This window comes from Ammospiza nelsoni, chromosome 2, assembly GCF_027579445.1.
Source record: "Ammospiza nelsoni isolate bAmmNel1 chromosome 2, bAmmNel1.pri, whole genome shotgun sequence".
In the NCBI taxonomy this organism is placed as follows: domain Eukaryota; kingdom Metazoa; phylum Chordata; class Aves; order Passeriformes; family Passerellidae; genus Ammospiza; species Ammospiza nelsoni.
Genome location: NC_080634.1, coordinates 2820496 through 2841279, shown reverse-complemented (window position 1 = coordinate 2841279; position 20784 = coordinate 2820496).

The window sequence follows — 20784 nt, the reverse complement described above, 5'->3', positions numbered from 1 at the left end:
TTAAATTTAATTGTACAACTCTATATCAAAATTATGCCTTTGTACAAGACCTTGCTGAGAAAACTGAAGAAAAAGTCCACAAGAAAAACTTTCTTGATGTAGGTAGAGAACATTAATTTCTGTAGCTAAAAAGAAGGTTAAAAAATTAGTAAATCCCCAGCCTAATTTAATAGGAATCAATTTTTCTGGAAAATTTTTTTCTGTCTCTCTAAATTTGGCCAATATCTTGTTTATGCAGAGATCTTGAAGGAAGCATTTCTCACATATAGGATGATGGGATGGTTTGTTTTGGGGTTTTTTCAGCAGGTTTTGTAAACAATTATTTATTATGTGAGGCTGAAATGTTAAACAACGTTGTCATAGGGAGTTTCATTGAGGTTATGGATAGATCTGACTTGCAATTTTTTAGCACTTGCTATTTCTTTGCAAATTGTGTCTCATGTTGTTGCTTCATTTCCCCCTTTCTCTTTTCTTGAGAGGTTTCAAGATTGTTTTAAAGCTCGGGGTATGACAAATGGTACTGGTGAGAATGAGCTTCCTGCCAAAACTCATGGAACATCACTCACACAAACTCCTAATTACTAAAACTTTAGAAATTATTTATCAATTTATTTTTGGGAGGACACTGTGCAGCAGGTGACCTGTTTGCATGGCTGAAGCAGGTATGGAAGCAGCTAATCATGGCTAAAAATAGCTGTTATTGTCCTGTAGGTGCTGACTCCTCTGTGCACACTGAACACAAATCTGAATTGGAGCTGCTTTGATGACAACGCACATGCACAGTCAGCCACGTCTCATTGATTTCTGGGGAGGTGGGTGGAATGCACATCACTTTTCCTTCAGCCATCCCCAAAACAATTGATCCAGGCTCCATTTTTCACCAGATCACTGAGTGTTAATTCAATTTGATGGGCACAGCAGGCAATAATACATCCTACAAGGAACATGCTTTCAGTGGTGTACAAAGTACATCCTTTTCATCCAGACAGGGTTTTGATGCAGATCAAATGAATTTTCATATCAAACCATTTCTGGCTGTCTCTCACTAAATCAGCATGGTTTTCCTTTTGCTTCTTTTGTAGTTTTTTTTTTCAGGAGAATCTAGAAAATAGAACAACACAAACTACCAGCACCACAGGCAGGCCTCTTTCTACACATACTACAAATTTCTGTACTGAAAAATTTCTGGATAAGTTCACTGTAGATAAAAGTCAAAAAATACATTTAGCGAAGCAGAAGACTTAAAAAAAATACCAAAAACCATTGTTTTCTACAGCACTGCAAATGCAGTACAGGAGCTGCTCAAAGAGGGAATAAACTGGATTTTTTCCCCTGTAGTCCTGAGGAAGTAAAAGGGGAAAACCAGAAATTTATTAAATATTAGATAGCAATTAAATATGGAGGTAACAGTTGGCCATGCAAATTGATAGACATTTTTCTCTGGGTATTAAATTGCCAATTAAAAAACAAAATGGAGCCTTTGGAACAAAGCTGAGCAGACAGAAAGCTGCTGTTTTAAGCAGTGGTTTCTATTGACCTAAACTTTGAGGAATTATCATCATCTCCATAAGGTAGATAAACCTGATACAAGTAATAAGGTGTTATTCTTTCTTCGTAAAAAAAGATATAAAACAAAATTTTCATAACTAGAATACGAAGATCCAAAGAAGAACAAAAATGTGAATCTTTGCCAGCTATTATCTTAATTTATTTCTGTTTTCAGAAGAAAAATAAAAACTTCCGGGGAACAAAAGGAGTAAATAGGAAAAGGAACAAAATGTCATCTTTGGGAGCCCATGTGCCAAATTAAGTGAAGTTACCTTGACTAAATGGAAAAATCAACTTCATTTTGGTCTAGGGATATGACCTTTGGACTCCTAATGAGAACTAGTGAAATAATGAAGTATTTCCAGATACATTCTTGCTGCTATAATCTGAGAGAAAGGAAGCTAAAAAGAGTACAAGGGGATTTTGCAAGTGATCAAGTGCACATACAATTAGTAGCTCATCAGGGGTTGTTAAGGACATGATTAAAGGACAGCCAATTTACTAAAGACTTAAGAGGTTAATGGTGAAGAAAAAATAAAGTGACAATATCCTCCCTTCCTCCCCTCTCTCCTTTGATTGTGATAGATGTGTGCTTTCCACACATCCATGAGTGCAAGATTGCAGATTTTCCCTGGGAATTTAAATAAGCACTCTTCCTTAGACAACATGCAGAAATTTAGTTGGGGAAAAAACAATGAGGTGGGGATGGTGGTGGTGTAATACAGTGGAAAAACGAAGACTTTTAAAGATTATTGAAACCCAAAGCATTTTTAAAAAGTAAATTAATACATTGTGATGTTGAAGGTGGATAAACTAAAAGTGAGACATAAAAATGCTCTTTGCCCAAATGTGGGCAAAGGTAGCCATGCTTTGTCTATGCTATTCCCAGTTCCATACATTGGAGAAAATGTGAGTTAAGGCATTTTAAGAGGATTTTTACTCAATAGAATAATTTTAGTGCCTTTTAGGCCATCATGAGATCAATGACCTTTTCCAAAGGGCAAAAATGGAAGCAGAGCCTTTCTGATTGTGTTTCTCCTTCTTGCATATTTGAAATAATATCACAAAGTTCTCAGTCTATCTCCAGACCACCCAGATTTACCTGAGTGAGGAGTCAGGTCTGCAGTCCCAACTGTGTTATTTATTTTAAACATGAACTTTACTTCAGCTCATACTCTGAATGGGGATGGAAGGAACAAGAGGAGAAATGCAATTTATTGCAAATAGGATGAGATCTTTGCAAATATTGAGGTTTAGGAGGTATTTATTCCACACAACACGAATCCCTAGAGGAGGACAAGCTGCAGAGTCAGAGCTTTACTTAAGGAAGGCTCAAAATTGCCCTGGAGTTGTTTCTTCATCCATCCCCTTCTCCCTTTCCCTCTCCAGCAATCCAAGGAAGATTTTGGACCACAGGGCTGATATGGATTTGAGACATGTCCCTTGAAAAGCTGCTGCTTTTAGAACTTTTAGGAGTTTTGAGCATTCCAGGGTAAACCACACAGACTGAATTACATGGCTGTCTAATCTAGAAGCAGCTATAGGAGAAAACCCATGGTTTGCTTCTGCTTTTCAAGCTGAAAGTCAACGCAAAGCAAAGTTTTAACGCAAAAAGGACTTGTAAATCCTTGTAAAGCCACACCAAAATCTGTTGTCACAGCAGTGAGGTAAATTTGTAACATAGATCTCTGCTAAACACTGCTAATCTCAGTAACCTCAGGACAGAGGCAGAGATCAAGCAAACCTGCTCAGCTGCGCCAGGGAGCAGCATTTCAGTTAGTTGTGAGAAAACTGGAATATTCTTCCATTTAGAAAGATACAAATGCAGATTTGGTACACACAATGAAGTGAAGATTGAGATTTCGTAGTGAATTTTTCATTCCTCAGCCAATGAAAGAGGGAGGAGTGAAGATTTTGTTTTTCATTACCTTACTCTGCTTTGATTTGTAAAAAATTAACTCATATCCCCAAATCAAGGCTGTTTTGCCCATGATGGCAGCGGGTGAGTGATCTGTCATGGTCCTTATACATGATCCACAAGCATTTTGTGATATTTTATCCCCCTGTCCATCTGAGGAAGGAAGTGACAGCTTGGCGTTGGTGGGCACTTGGTGCTCAGACAGGGCCAACACACCACAAAGAAATAATTATTAGATTTAACCTGGATAAAACTCAAATAAATCACAGTCCTGGGAAGAACTGGGTTCAGCTTGGGGGAGCATCCAGCTTTTGGAGGTGGTTGCAGTGATGACAAAGAGCTTTCTGAGAACAGCTGCAGCCTCTCTCTGAAGCAGGCCCAAGTGTTACTCCCATCACTTCTCTGACACTTAGGGGAAAATATTACCAATAGTGAGGTGACCTAAGGTCTAATCCTGCATGATTCTGGCTCCATAATGTCCCTGTGATGATTACTGGGGAGTTAATTCTCAGCTGTCCCATTAAAACCCCATAAGCCACCTAAGAGGGTCAGAGAGCATCTGGGGTGCTCCTTTAACTGCTCTCATAAAATCAGAGGCCGAGCTCACAGAGGATGGGCCCCATGAGAAGAGGCTCTCTGGATACAATTTCACACATTTTGTTCCATGCCCCGAGGGTAGCCCCGCCACGAGGAGATAAAGAAGCAATTGGGTTTTGGATGAAGGTCAGGAATACCCAGAGAAGAGCCAAAGAAATTAATCTGATGACAACTGCATTAAAACATAAAACAGTTTATTTTCCACACTACAATGAACTCAGCTCAGGTGATCCTAAGCCTCTATTTCTTGAGGTTATTTCTCTCAAAAAAAATGAGGCAACTCTGTCTTTAAAGCAATTTTTCCTTAAAATACAAGCATGTGGTTTTTTACAAATTTTTTTACCTGCAAGCGCTTTGAATATTCATTTCAATGTACTAATAGCCAAGATCTGTGGTAAACAGAGCTTTTGTTATTTTTCTGTGGAAACTAAGATTCTATCTGCATTTAGTGAATGAAATATTCCCTTCTGTTGTGTCCTGTGGATAGTTATTTAGCAGGCATTGCTTTCCCAAACAGAGCATGTTAATTTATACATTATAGCTTTTCCCTTTGATTGTGCCCACTGATGACCTTGCCATAAAAAACTGTATTAGAATAATTTTATTTAAAAATAAAAATTAGAGGAGAAAAGTATATTGAACATGATCTAGTAAGAGCAATGCCAATCCACTAATTTTATTTAATTTGGATTATTTAACTGAGAGAAACTCTCTTACTGAATTGTCACTCCTACATTTATCCATAGCATTCAGAGAAGTTTGAGGGCTACTGCATGATAAAACTCACGTATCCTCCGTATAAAAATACACAATATTTTCATAGACCTCAACCAACCTTTCAATTAAAACAAAAAAAGACACAAACAAACAACCCCATACCAGACAGACAAAAAATCCCATCTCAAAAGCCAGAGTTATTAATTGTATCTGTCAGAAACAATGCATCTTCCTTAGAAGAATAAATTTGCAGTCTCTCACTCATAACTATGTGGGCTTATAATAGAGCAGCTGCCCCAAAGCAATACATGGCAGAATGACAATGAGGTCTCACACAGACACAGCCCTTTTCAGCAGCATTCTACTGGAGAAAACAAATAAAAGACCCAATCTTGCATTATCTACTCGTGTAGTCACCAAGCTTAAGGAATTTCAAGCAAAGTTGTTCCAAAAAGATAAGGAATACTTCATTTATGTAAAGCTCAAGACCTGAAATTCAAATTATAAAGCATCCAAATCTCTATAGATTAATACAAAACCAGCATAGTGAGGCAAATAAAGATTTAAATCTACCTACAGAGTTGCTTTACATCACTGACATTTCATTTTCCCATGCACAAAGTCCCTTTCTGCCAGAACACTTGGATTTTCAGTTCAGGTCTTTCCCATCTGAGCAACAGAAGCTTACCTGACATCTTGCCTCACCTGATATCTTGCCTCATCTGAAAGATTTCTTAGGGAAGTTTATTTAATTTATGATTGCAAAAACAATTACCATTGTAAAATATTTGGTTCTATTATCATTATTATTATTTCCTTTATTGTAGAAGACATTTTCTACAGCATGGACACTAAACTGTCAGCATAAGATTTCTTTCATGGAAAAAAAATACTCAGAGACCAACCACCACCACAAGTCTCTATGGGACCAGAAAATATTTTTTGACATAATTTTTAGTGCTCAGCTCATGATAGCATTTCCACCAAATATTTAATATATTCAAAGGATTTTCTTCAAAAAAAGTAAACTACAGGACCCTTGATTTTTTTTTCCCATTCCTATCAATCACAGGTAAAATAATTGTACAGCTTCTTCCAGAGTATAACATTTATATTTGCATTATGCTGGTTATCATCCACTCCAATCTCTGCTATGGAAATATCAGGGTACAATTATGAGAGTTATCTTTATGTTATAACCCAGACATGCACTTAAGCAGATGTTCAATTTCATGCTTATTAGTAGTCTCATTGAAGCAATGATCCTGAATTCTATTATCTGTCTACTTTGCTCTTTTACTCCCTTCTGTATTTGAGCATCCAGGGCAAAATGAGCACATTTCCTACATATGTTTTCCAAGAGATGCCTTTAGCTATCCATGTTGTAAATTTAAGCCCTGCTTTCTTCAATAGGCTGTAACTTATTATATTTAGTATAAACTGATGCCTTTTTTGCAGCACTCTGCACCATATTCTCTGCAAACTGATACAATACCAGGCTAAAATCCACTTTTTAATGCATTATTTTGGCTGCTGAGTGCCTGCTGCACCAAGGGTCATATCCCAAAATCTACGTGCATCATCCTGCTCTTGCATAAGTGGACCCAACCACCCCTCCAGGTGTGAACAGAATTTATTTCCCATGTCAGAAGTTAATTCCCCATCCATGCAGGAATGGATTCCTGCTTTTTTCAGCTCATCTCTCAGAGAAGAAATGCTGCATTGTTCCAAGGCAGCAGCACCCACGGATACCCTCCAAATGGCTCCACAGAGAGCCTGAGCTTCCTGCAGGAGCATCTGGATTGCTGCTGAAAGGCCATCTGTGTTTCACCAGGAACAGGATTATAAAACTATTTGCCAGATAGAACCTTAGGAGATTTTTTTTTCCTCCTCCCCCCAAAAGTAAGCTCTAACTCATAAGACCAGTATCTGGAAAATGGGCCAGTAATAATGACACCTGGAGTCCAGGCATTTCTCACTGTTTAAAAAAATTGCTCATGAACAAACTTTGGTGCATTTGTTCTTCAAATTCTTAAATTTTTTTTTGTCCATTCCTTCCTTCTCTCCCCTCTCTTTCTTATGGAAGTCACATCTTAACCCGAAGGGTTTTTCAGTGCCCCTTTCTTCATTACTAAAAAGATATAGATCAGTCCCTGATTATTTGGATCCACTAAACAGTTTTGGAGAGGAAAGAGGCCTTTACAGTTCTGTTTAAATAACTGGAGTGTGCCAGCACATCCCACTGCAGGAGATGTTCCTCTCAGCAGATTTGGTATTTAAATATGTGATTGGGCTTGTTATAACAGGAAGAATGACAGAGACTTAAGAGCCAGGACAAAATATGAGCTGACATCTGGAATAAACAGAGTCTCTCAGAAGATGGGCTGATCATACAGGATCAGATTATAATGGGCTACACATCCACCTAAAAACAGAGTACAAAGAAGCATTTTCTTTCCTCAGAGTCCAGACTTGAGGGCTGAGGGAAGAAAGGAAGAGAGGGGTAGAGAAAGAAATTGTAACTCCTGTTTTCACAATAGCTTGTTTTGGCAACAACAAATATTGTATGGAAATAAAAGCAGAAAAAATAAACAGCAAATGAAAACAATTTTATTTCCTGAAAATGATGCAGTGATCTAGAAGAGACAAATATCACCTGCAATTCAGAACACTGCTGAAAAACACAGTTATGTAAAATAGAATTAAAGAAGTTAAAATGAAGTCCAGAAAAAGTAATAAGAAAAAACATTTTAAAGCTCATTCTTGTTTAAGCTTGAGTTTCCTATGAGTTTGTTCATTTGTAATAAAATTAATAAAATAATCTTAATAATTAAGGGCACTTAGATAATGGTGGTGTCATTTTGGTAGACCTGCAACAAATTGTGCCAAAGCCAGATTTGGATATGGACAGGTTGTAGCGGAAAGGAACAGCACCAAGATCTGCCTCACAAAAGGAAATTTTCAGCTTCCCCAGATGCATGCCCACAAAAGCAGAGCTCAGCTGGGAAATATTCTGCCAAAAAGAAGTGTGAAGAGATGACATCTTGTCGTGCTAAGTAGCTGAGCACTTCCTCTAAGGGTTTATAGAATAACCCTGAATGAAGCTCTTGCAATTACTTCATTCTAAATAGGAAAAAAAGTATCAGATTAGGCTTTTTTGGTCTGGTCCTGAAAAGAGAAGACTAAAAATTAACCAAGCTCTGAATTCAGCTGAATCCAGGCTGGAATAGTCAAGGCACATGAATCTCCAGGAGGATTTGGTTCTCTTTAGGGAAAGATGCTACAATTATGAACAATTTGTAAAGTGAGGAAGGACTGGGGAAAGATGGGAAAGATTCCAAATCTCAGGAAGAAGACTTGGAGCAAACTGAGACCATACAGAGAATGGAAGAAAAGAGATCCACAGACAGACAAAGCTGTCTTGGACATCAAGACATCCAAAATCAGTGCCAGACTGCATATAGTAGAATATCAAGGGGAAACAGAGATACAACTGGTAACAGGATTGCTTGATGTGAGCCAGAGGGACTGGAAAACATCCAGTCTAGAAGACTGGAACAAGCTGCACATGAAGTTGTATGTACAGTAGCAAGGATGTTTCAATAATCTATTACAATGCATGGAGTTGTCTGTAATTAGAAATCTGCAAATGCAGTAACTTTGGAAAGGAAATGCTTTGATGACTGAAGTTTTAATAGCACATAAAACTCTGGCTCAGGCCCTAAAGGAGAAAGGGTAGAGTACAGCCAAATTTAAGAGAAAGAGTTTGATCCTAACTGACCTTGTATATTTTCTTTCATAGCATACCTGGCTTCCTAGAAGGAACAGAGAACAAAGAGATCCTCTATTGGGATTTAGCAAAGCATCTTGACTTATTGGCACATCAAAGTCACTGCCTTGGCTGGAATTTAGGAGAACAAGAGGAGGATTGTGCCCCCCATAACGTTAAAGGGAAGAGCTACTGACTGGAGGGAGCTGAGTGCTGGGGACAAATTTTGATGGGCTCATTAATTACATGTTAACCAAGCATCTCCACATTTGGAAATGCTATCTACCAGGGGCCTGCAGGAAGCACTGCATGGTCTTAAGGAAGAGAATAAAAGAAACTGCATAAAACAAAGTGAAGGGCTGTGCCTTTGGGGACCAACAAATTTGGCCATCAGCACAAAACAATGAAGACAAGGCTGTGCATGCTCCTCAATCACATGGCATTATGAAGCGGGAGCGTGACATGTCTGAGGGGGAATTGAAAGCAATCTTAGGGCCCAGTGAGAGATAAATCACAGCCAGCCATGCACAGGGAGGGCAAGAGCTGCAGGGAAAGGCTGCGCTGATTTTTGTGTGAAGAGGTGAAACGAGCTGGGTTGTTCAGCTCTGTGAAAAGCTGACAGGGAATGGCACTTCTTTCTCCACATATAATAAGAGCAGAGTAAGGAGTGTAATAAAGCCAGGGTGTAAAAGGACAAAGCCAACACAAGAACAAAGGATGCCATGAGCATATTCAAAACAGAAATTAAAAGAAGGTATATAAGCACTAGGCAATGAGGTTTGAACAGCTTTCCAAGGAAGCAAATTAGATCTGTTTCCAAGGCATCCTTTCTGAATGCAATTAAAAAATAAATTGATGTTTACTAGATTTTAATCTGCTTCCTCAGGCCTTTTTTTTTCCTGGTGAGGCAAAAATAGGATACGGACTGTAATTGATTTAATTTCTGCTGTTTCCTTGTTTGCTTAGGAAAGTTCTGATTATTTCAGCATTGGAAAAGCTTTGAGTATTTTGGGAGTTTATCTTAATGTCAGTCACATATACTTTGGATGAAATGCTTTTATTGTCTCTCCATCAGAAATCCAGCATAGATAGTAAAAGTTGCATTTGGACAGCTTGAAGCATTTCTAACAGCTGCCATGGAGAGACTACAAGAAATTGTAGCACTCCAGAATGATGCAAAAATAAATCCAGAATGATAAAAAAGTAAAATCTTACCATACTACTGCATCCATGTTTCATTCCTTCACATCCCAAGCCCTCAGAGTCCTCCCAAGCCCTGTCTGCTACCATCTGAGTGCCATATTTGCCAGCTCTGTTATTTCTGTCCTTGTTTAAAAACCATTTGAAACATTTTCTTCTCTTTCAATAGAGCCAACACTGGTACAGAACTAGTAATTATCTAGCACCAGAATGAGAAATGCTGACTTTCATTTTCATATTTTGAAATTGCTTTTTAAAACAACAGATTTTTGACCATCAGTCATGTGGGACATATTTCTACAGAGTGTGAAGGAAATAACGTAAAGGGTTATTGGTCACATTGCAATCTATGTCCTGCCTAATTTCTTTTGCCATCCCTGCTCAATATCAATTTCATCTTGGAGACACAGAATCCAGAGCAACATTTTAACAATGCAGACCAATGCTGATGCTGTCTGGAGACCACAATAGGCAGCCTCGGGTCAGCTCAGGGATCTGAATTAATTGTTTTCTGCAGATTGTTAGGCCTAATCTGTTTCATCCAGTGCATTCAGCATGCAGAGACCACGTATGAAGTTTTCAGGAAGTCTTTCATATTCAAATCAGGTAAACATCAAGCCATATACATTCATGAATAGAGCAGTAATTACCATGCTCTGAGGACACGTTGAAATGACATTATCACTTGTCAGCAGGATTCCACTGGCTGCTGTCATTGACAATTCACATTTAGCATCAATGTTAAATAGTCTGCTTATTAGTTTGTTAATGACCCGAAAAAAATCAATGATTTAAAGCACTTTAGGATATAGGATGGTACCTTATATGTTTGGCAGACAGCCTGAAAGCAGTGTGTAGACAATAAAATATTAATTCAAAATAACGGGTCACTTAATGGGAATAGATTGCACGCACAAGAGGAAAATGAGATGATGGTGATGATAAGAAAAACAGAAAAACAATTATATAACACTTGTTAATCCAACAATATTAGAAGAGAAGAGCAGCCCAGTCAAGTTATTCCTTTACAAATGTAAGATTTCCGCTAGAGAAGAAAATATCTTAGAGAACCCTTACTAGTTATTACTTTATTATCCAAAACTTGTCAGAGGCGCTGGCCTGCCTCTTTCTATGGTAGAAAAATCTGGAAAGTATTGATAATGAAGAAAATAATTTAATTAAGCAAATGGCAACATTCTGAAAGGTGATGGCTGTTTGGGGTCTTTCCCCCATTTAATTATAAATGAAATTGGTCTGCTCTCCTCCACTGCAATAAAGGCCTAGGAGTCTTTGACTCCACTGACTTTAAATGTCTTCTATTTTTAGGAAATATTACCAGATATGAGAGCGGCATTTCCAATGTGTCCTGGTTAGTTTGCAGACTCAGTTTCGACTCAGAGAAATGCAACAATATTTTTTCACATGTATTTTTCCCTGAACTCCCTCTGCCTTAATAAATACACACTAAATATGGTCTAATATGCTGAACCAAAGGCTGTAATTATTGTTCAAGTTCACCCCTTTTCAAGAATTTCTCCTAAGTAGTGGGGTTTTGTTTCCATACAAGATTTTGGATAGCACAGAGCACTGCATCTCAAGTAGAGAGAATTGCTGATGTTTGAGTCCTGAAACAGACAAGTTCTATCTGAGCTGCTACAGAAATAGCAAGGGGAAAATAAAGATATTTGCAGAACTTCCTCTTCACTTTCCAAAGCAGGATGATACTGTAAATTTGAAAAAAAATCAACACAAAATCATTTTCTCACTCATGCAACATAGAGACCTTCCAGATATGGGTAGATTTGAGAACATCCATAGCAGGCCTAAGGAAAAATAAGATTTTCAATTAACATTACTCCAACTATATGCTGTGGAAAAAAGGACACTACAGCTTCTGGTGTCAATAACCTGCCTGTGGGAGGGGGAATTGGTCTTGTACAGAATTTGACGCGGCTATCACAGGGACACATCTGACTTCATCTAGTGGGTGTAGCTATTTATGATTAGTGGTAGTCCCTTCAGTGAGTAAATTCTAAGTGGTTGTCACTCAGAACTAATGTATGGATTTTTGTATGCATGGCCTGTTCCTTTGGAAGTGTCTGCTGGGTGCATATTAAGCAAGAGAGACGGGAAAAAAAAGAAAACAAATACTATGGATGTCAGATTCCCTCCATGTGTTTAATTTGGTTGACATTCAGGTTTTCCAAAGTGAATGACCTGAAAACATCAGTAATGTTTTGCAATGCTTTGACCAAGGTAGTGTTTAAACTTTGATCTACAATAAAAATCAGAATTTGTGTATCAAGTCAGTTTCTTCCTGTTTGCTGCTACCTCCAGAAGAAAAAGAAAGTATGCAGGAGGTAAAAGCTATGAATTCTTCAAGCTTTATCTTTATTATGGTTTTTATTAGCCACCTCAGATGTGGAAGGAGAGTGGCAGGTGCAGTTAAAACCACATGAAGCATATATTATTTTTTTTTAATAAGAAATTATACAGAAGCACCACAAAATCATGTAGGTAGGTGTCATTTCAAATTCAAAGAAACCAAATCTCAGAAAAAAAAGGTAGCTTGAAAGGCTCAGCTCATCTGCTATTAATAAAATGCCATCTGCCATTTTATAGTGCACATATAAACAGCAACAGAGAGATGCCAAGGTAATTTTGAATTTCTAACTGCAGCTAGGCCAGACCTAATTTCATTCAAGGGATAAATGAGGAAGTCTCCCTTTGCCAACTGACAAATGTAATGATTCATGATTAATGAAATCTTTTCTACTCCACAGGCCTTTCCTTTCACATGCTTCATTGTTATCAATGGAGTGAGGGAAACTGTACTTGCAGAACTGAGCACAGCAGAGAAAACAATACACCCCTGAATGACTTGGATCAAATTCTCCCTGAAAATCACAGCAAGTTGTGATTACAGAACCAGTAGCTGTCTCTGCAGAGTTCTACCACCATGTTCTCAATCCAAATATAACTATTAAAGTTAAATCTGATTGGAGGAAATTGAAATTTATATTTTAAAAATGTTTCTGTGGTAGAAACTTTATTTTCATGGAAATTTTTTTCCAAAAATATTTATATTTGATGGCGAGCTTCAAGGGAATAAAAGTGATATTTAAGAAAGACTTTTATTACCCTTTTAAGTTAACATTTAGAAAGAAAGCATAGTACTTTCTTGATTTTGTAATGAAGCTACACAAGCAGATAAAGCCAAATCTTGACCACTGAGTATATTGTTCCCTCAAAACAAGACTTTCCTCCCTTCAGAATCCCTGCACATAATGAGGGGGTTAAGGCTTTTGGCTGCCTCATATTTCTTACACTGAAAAGAGATTTTGTCTTCCATACATTATAATCTCTAACAAAATGAGTAAATACATGCGGTCACATCAATAGATGATGTTTAAATAAAGGAAAAGAAGATGTCAGTGAGCTGAAGCCATAAGGTGATTGGAAATATTAGTATTCATAAAAACCTGAATGATTAGAGATTGATATGGTGTGTACAAGCACCTGAGTATTGAAAGATTATGTTTTAAATAAAATTTCAGAGTATTCTCCTAGCTTGCACTGTTTCACAAGAACAGCAGCTGGAGGTAAGTTTAAACTAAAGCCTGAAATTTGAGAAGTGATTATCAGACCCTCCAGAAAGCTGTGAGGGGAAGGAAAACCGAGTCCTTTTGCAGTGTTGTGCTATTGAAAATTTAACATTGCACAGAATCCTATAGAGTTTAGGCTGGTGGGTTGGTGGCCAAGATTTGAACTTGCAGAGATAGTTCAGACTTGGCTGCCAAAACACCAAAGCTTTTGAATAAGCAGTGTGGATGCTGAACTCAAACAGCAGAAATTAGTCATAATAGATGGAACATAACAAGGAAGACTCAGATATTTTCTTCAGAAGGGAGGTCAGATACATCAAAAGGCATATCAATGATAGAGAAATCACTCCAAGTTTACTTATAAATGTTTACTTCTTGCAATTACTTCATGATTAAAAGCAGAGTTGTACAGTGCTCCAAATGTACAATTGCTATTGACACGATTGTGATTTTTTTCCCTGAGCAACATAAAGCTTAAAAGTGAAAAGATTATAAACAGATATGCCCAATAAACATTAGAGACACTTGCATGTCAAGTCCATTTTCCGTATGTCTGCGATCATATTTTCCAAACCTTACAGCCAAAGCAGCAAGAGAAACCAGGTCAGCAAGTGCACATCCCCTGGAAGGATGCCTCAGGTTTTTCTGTAATGAAACTTTTCACAACCATCTTTAGACAGAAGTTCATTTGCACTGTTCTTCTACTAGGAAAAATCCTCATAAAAGTTCAGTTGTTAAGTTAGAACACTCAAAGTTTGAGCATGTGCATTGCAAAAGGCATTGAGTAACTCTTTTCTTATTACTACTTTGCATGACCACTTCATGACAGCCATTTCTATAATGTAAGGGGTCTGTAAACACTGCTCACTTCATAATCTAACTTTAAGGGCTTCTTTGGATCAAATATAAACTCAGAAGAGAGAAAATTTAAAACCAACAGAATAGATGAAAAATAATTTAAAAAGAGGATGATAATTTTAATCTGTAAGTTCATATCCAAACCCCATGATACTTACAGGACAACTATTTTCATTGAGGGCAAATTCAACTTTCCATCACATAAAAATATAAAAGCAATGCAAAGACAGCCTATGTCTCAGAGAAACAATAATTCCCTAATTTCTCTCTTTTTTACCCATTTTTGAGAGTTTGGATATTTAAAGATAAACCTGTACACCTCGTAAATCATCTTCGGCACCAAACATTAAATGTGTAAGACCAACTGAAATAAATCAAGAATTAACAAGGACAGTGAAATTTGTGGCTCTATAAACCTCTTTTTAGAAAAAAAAAAAAAACACATCAGTACCTGTGTAATTAATACTAAAGTATTTCTGGTCTGGTCTGGCTTTGTAAAGTTGTCATCAATTGCCAGGAAAGAGAAATAAATTGAGTGTCTCATCAGATACACCCATCTGCAAAGATTCAGTGTTTTCACCTACCTTCTTCTGAGTCACTCTGTATTTAATTGGGATGGTGACCCACACAAAAACACAACACAATGAAAGGAGTAGGAGGAAACCTGTTAATTCATTAATAATCACAGCTGAAAATACCACCTGAATGGCAGGTATTTACTTCAAATTAAAGCATGGAATTTCCCTGCCACTAACTAATCACAGTCTTGTGCCGTATTCCAAGAAAAACCATTTCAATATCAAGGCATAGGAGCTACTCTGAAGAGCTTAATTGGTGGAATGGTTCCAACACAGCTGTTCATTCCAAGGAGACTTGAAACTGTTAACATTTATCTAAACAGGAAAACACCATGAAATAAAACTTTATTTACAGACTCTCACTGCTGCAAAACTGAACCCTCCTTAAACTTTCAGATTTTGGCACAATTTCTCAAGAATTTTTGGCAGAGCTCATTACAGCAACGTGCAGTCCTGAAATTGTTGATTCTCCCCATTTCAGCAAAAAGAGCCCAGAACTTCAAAGGGAGATGATTGCAAACAGTCTGCAAACTTCTGCCTACAGGAGACCTAAAGGGAATAATTCTCCTACCCAAGTCTTTGTCATCTCAGTTTAAAGTACATTTGTGGAAATCCTGGATTCCAGCAGGACCAAGGCCACAAAAAATAAAGGTGCAGATATTCATCTTGAAATACTCTGAAATGAGCTGGGATGTGGATATTTATTTAGCCCTGTGCAGGTTTCTGGCCAGCCTCAGCACGAGTCTGCCAGGAATATTGGCTGGGATTGGAGCAATTCAGAAGATGGGGTGGGCAGCACCCAAGAGGCCCAGGAAATTAGAGCAGATTTGTCCTCTCATTTACACTGGGGTAATTTGGGAAATCAGATCCAAGAGGTGGCTTCAATAGCCATGCAATCTCCCTTCCCTGAGATTTTAATTTCTGAAGGCAGAGGACAAATATGTCATCCTTCTTTCTGTCTATTCTATTCTCATGCAAATGGCATGGAATGCTTTCCTCTTAATTACCCACCTTCTTGCCAAAGCTGTCAAAAACAAAGAAAAGCTAACTTTTTGGATTTATTTTATTAAACTTTTAATATTCAAATTTATGGGAGTCTTCAAGCCTAAATCCTCATTAGAGCTTATCAAATAATTAATGCTCCAGAAATTAACTCACTGAAACAACATGCACAACCCTCATCCAATTAAGCAGATGGATAATCCAGAGTGAAAAAAACCTCAAACCTTCAACCAGAAAACAGCTAGAACCCCTTTGCTGCTTCCATGAAGGAAAAGCATAAGAATATACTACATAAAACACATTTTACATTGAAACACTAATCCCATGAAAGTCAGCTGTCCACTAAAGCACCCTACAGATGAAGGAATGCAGGTGATAGTCCCAACTTCAGTGAAAATGTCCCTTGCAGATTACAAAGTTATCTCTTAAGGAAGCAGTTAAAAATATTCATATTCTATTTTTGTCCTATTTTGTTGTTTTAGAAATATGTGGCTTGCCAGTTCCAAACAAAACATTGAAACATATCCAATAACTTAAAATTCCATTTGGGAATCATGATACGCCTAACTAATAAACCTCATCCACTCCCACATTGAATCAAAATTCTGAATTTTTCACATGAAATTTACCCTCAAGATGGTGAATATGAATAATCCGTAAACCTTGAAAGCTCTGAAAAGTCCCTCCTGCCCATCTGGAAATTGCCACACTGTGGAGGCCCCGACAAATGGCACAAATTCAGAAAGGCTCAGGGAATTTTTGTCCTGGAAGAGGGTACTGGAAGTTCACCCCAAGATGTTCAGACTTAGAAAACTCAGGCTATTTAAGTACTCATCAGGCAGGCTCTCTGAAGTTAAATTGGCTGGAGCAGGAGATTATTATTATATGTGGCATTTCTCTACAACACAATTTAGACAAAAACATGCATTAAAGACAATCCTGACAGTGCCACCAGTGCCTCTCTCTTATCTGAGGCCTCCCTTTTGTCCATATAAGAGCTGATGAAGAGATCACAATCTACCCTAAGCCCAGGAGAAAGACCAAACAGAATGTGGGTTTTGGCTGTCTTCCACCCAGTCAGTGACAAGAAAAGACCTGAAGCAGAAAATCTTACTGTTCTGGCAAGAAGCCTCTTTTTTACCATTAAACATTTCTGGCTGATTTTCCAAGGTAAAAAAAAAAAAAAATCTTAAAAAAATGGAACAAGAAGTGCATATAAAATTAGATTACCTGGAGACAGCTTTAATTTCTATAAAACCCTAAGAAGTTTTTATGTGACTGTTTAATCTTTTAACAGCTGCTCCTTTAAGTACTCATTTGCACTAAATATATCACATGTCACCATACTTATGATCTTCCTGAAACAAAAGAACATCTTCCAAAATGACTATAGCTGGCAATATTGAAGCAGCACCTACTGGCATCATTATATTTAAGTATCTGAAATAGACATTACTGTCAGCAGAAATTTTTTAAACCTTTCTCCCTTCTTTTCCTTACAAGAGGTTATTAGAGTTACTTCAGTGTCCTATGTCCTGTGATAAAATGCTGGAAATGAACTCTTAAAACTGGCAATAAATACCTATAGCCCATGAATCTGAGTTTCTCAGATCATTTATGTATCTTAAAAAATTGTGTTCAAGGCACATCCTACTGACTACCTTGAAATTCTTAGCAGACTGCTGACACTGTTGTTCAAGTTTCCTGGAAATAAAATTTAAAAAAAAGCCAAGGGAGAGATTCACCCGGAGCACAGCTTGATCTCTTTACCCACATTGACTGGGGATTTCTTCTGCATGGGCTTTTGCTCTTAAATATATTAACTGATGTGGAACAAGCAGTCAGCTCTAATTTCACCAGCTCCTGTCCACAATTTTTGGTGATGGGGCAGTGCTTAAATGTTGGCATTATTTATGAACAGCAAAATCAACTTAGGCACACAATTAAGGAATAAAATCCTAGGTTGCTTGGGAAAGATGATGTTTCAGGGGCACTGACAAGCAGGTCAAAGTGAAGTTTCTGCTTTCCCTTTGCACCCTTCTCAGCATCCTGAGGCAATCAACAGAGGATACACCTATTAAATTCCTCTTTTTTCTACCTAACTGAATTACTATTTTCATCCATATAAAGATTAGTCCCTCTATTTAAATAATTAAAAGAGACACTTTTTCTCAAGGTGCTAATAAGAAGCATCAGAGCTGAGTCAGAAAGTAATTTTTGTGCATTTTTCTCAACCCTCTGACACTTATGTTTCCATTTGCATGTCCAGCCTTACATCTAAAAAGTTGTTTGTGTTGCTCAGAACATTCTTGGTTTGATCATAATCCTACTGTCATGTAGGATTATGTGAGCTCACCCCAAAGATATGAGTATAGAACCTCTTTTAAAAGGAGAGGGAACAGTTTCTGCCCGCAGGTATTTCCACTTCTCCTATATTGCACTCCAGAGGCCACAAGTATGTGAGATAAACTGGTTGCTCTGAAAAGGAGGAGGCCTTTGTTTTGTGGCTTGAGTTTAAAAGCACAGGATGCTGTATTTCAGAAGCCAGGTGATGTGAAGGAGTGAAGCCTGAGTGGCTTGCTGAGCATCCCTGTGCTGGGGGAATGGGCACTGCTATAAAATACTATATTAGTCTGTCTCTGTTTACATAGTAAGCACATAAAATCCTTTAAAATATCTCAATATTTTGAAATATGAAAATATAGGCTACACTGTGTATGTTGAATGTACTGCAAATATAGCAACTTTGGAAGGGTTTAGGAAATCAGAACAGCTTTGAAACCCAGATACATCCTTCTTTCACAGACACCAGCTAAAACACTGCATTAAATATGTAATACAAAAATAATAGGATAGTCATATTCCCTCTACCTGAAAAATCTGAAATTAATCAGGTGCTTTTCTAAGCTGCTCAGAAACCTCCTATAACTTTCCTAACCTGCAGCTCCATGTGTGAGATAGATTAAGCTTCTCCTTCCCATTCAGTTCTCAGGCTCAACAATGCTCAGCAGGCAGCAGCAGTATATTTAGCAAGAGATCTTATCCATCACTGCTGAAAAACTACTGGGTATTGCCTGCTGAATGGAAGATAAATCACAAGAGCTCTGTCCATTCAGGCAGGGCTGAGTGGCACTGACAGAAGCTGCATGAAAGCTCATTTTGTGCGTGCCTGTACAGTGTGTGGTTTGTGGGGAGCATTGTTCTCCCATGATATCAGTCCCTGCTCCCTGTGAAGCCCTGGCTCTTTATTCCCTTCAACAAAGGTGTCCACTTCATAAAACAGAAAATCCTCAAAGTGAAGAAATGTTATGATGACCTAAAATTCAAGTTCAGATGTAGGCTGCCTTTCTTGTTTGCCACAGACTAAACCAAGTGCGGCCATTTCTCAATTCTGACATGAACTAAAAAGGGCAAAGGGACAAGAGCTGGAGGAAGAGGAATCCAGGAGGTGGGCTATGAGCATTTCATGGAGTAGCAACCTGTCAGCTACTCAATATTACCCATCCCAACAATATATTCCTTGGTCTGATCAAACCCCAGCAGTCCTTGCTGACAATGATATCCCCAAGTATCTCTAGAGATGATAAGAACAAGGGAAAATGTTCTTTTTTTCCTCTGCATTATCTATTCTGATTCCATCTAACAAGACAACTCTTTTTGGTAGCCAGGACAAGCTCATTTTGGTTATAAACCCTGAATCAAAACTTCTATTCCTAAGCAGTTATTAGCCAGAAAACTACTTAAAAAATTATATAGCTTGCCCCTGCTTGAGTTTTAACAACAGGTACATAGGGTCAACAACTAACAAGTGAGCCTTTAGCTCCCTTTGTGTATCTTTGCAAAGTTTGACATTGATTAGGGAAAGAAAATTGTAGATTGCAGGGTCGTTGCTTAAATAAAAAGGTAAATTATGCTCTTTTTGAGGTTTTCAGCAAAATTACTGATGTCCAAATAATTAGCATGCAGAATAAATAGAGTATTTGTATTTATATGGCATTTGGATAGGTTTCTAAATCTTACAGTACATATAGCAACATTAACTGTTATTTTGTAGAATGTTTTCTTTTAAGGATTAGATTTGCAGATCTGCTCTTTTTCTTTGTGTTTGGGGAAGCTGTTATATCTAGAAGATGGAATCTCATTACTGTGTATAATTGTAATTATGTAAATCAGATTATTTCTGCCTGTCTTATGTTTAAAAAGCCAAAGGAAATTGTTGATGATCTAGTTAGTGTGATACATTCAAAATGATTGTTAATACAGCCGCTGAACTTTTCCATAACATTTCTGAAAACCTCCCTTTTCTAAAAGTGTGGCTAAAGCTCATCCTGACCAGCTGCTATTTCTGAATTTATTCACCTCAAACTTCAGGAGAAGAGGAATCGGTTTTGTCATCTAATTAAATTTAGATTTAAAGTCTGTAAATTTAGTTGCTTCCGTGAGGAAATTTCATTCCAGCTGAGTTATGTCACCTGGGTACAGACGTTAAATTGGTTTCCAATAATGCCTTGATCTCCCAGTACCTTGTGAAGTGGAGTTGGCATTGTTGTTTGCTTATGCAGATGAGCAGCCAGATGCACAGAGAGGGGAACTCACTTCTCAAGGTCATTTGAATGAAGCTGTCGTTGGGTTTGGGCATAAACTCTTATCTTCTAACTCTTAGCTCAACATCCATCTCTCCATTCATATTGCTATTTTATTCGTGTCCCTGCCTAAGAAGTTAACAAGGTTCCTGTATTTTCTCCTGTGGCCCTATACCCAGTGTCTTCCTTAGAATTTTATATGGAAAAGAAATAAATCAAGTTTACTTGAACTAAAGCAAATCAAGGTTACTTGAACTAAAGCAACATTTTCCCTGGTGATAACTGAAGGGAGAACTAATAGGGCTGCAGCTTCTTTTTGGTACAGCAGTAGATTAAGTTATCCTTGCTGACATCTCAAGTCCAGAGAATGCCTGTGTGTTCAATGGGGGCTGGTGCAGCACACTGAGGT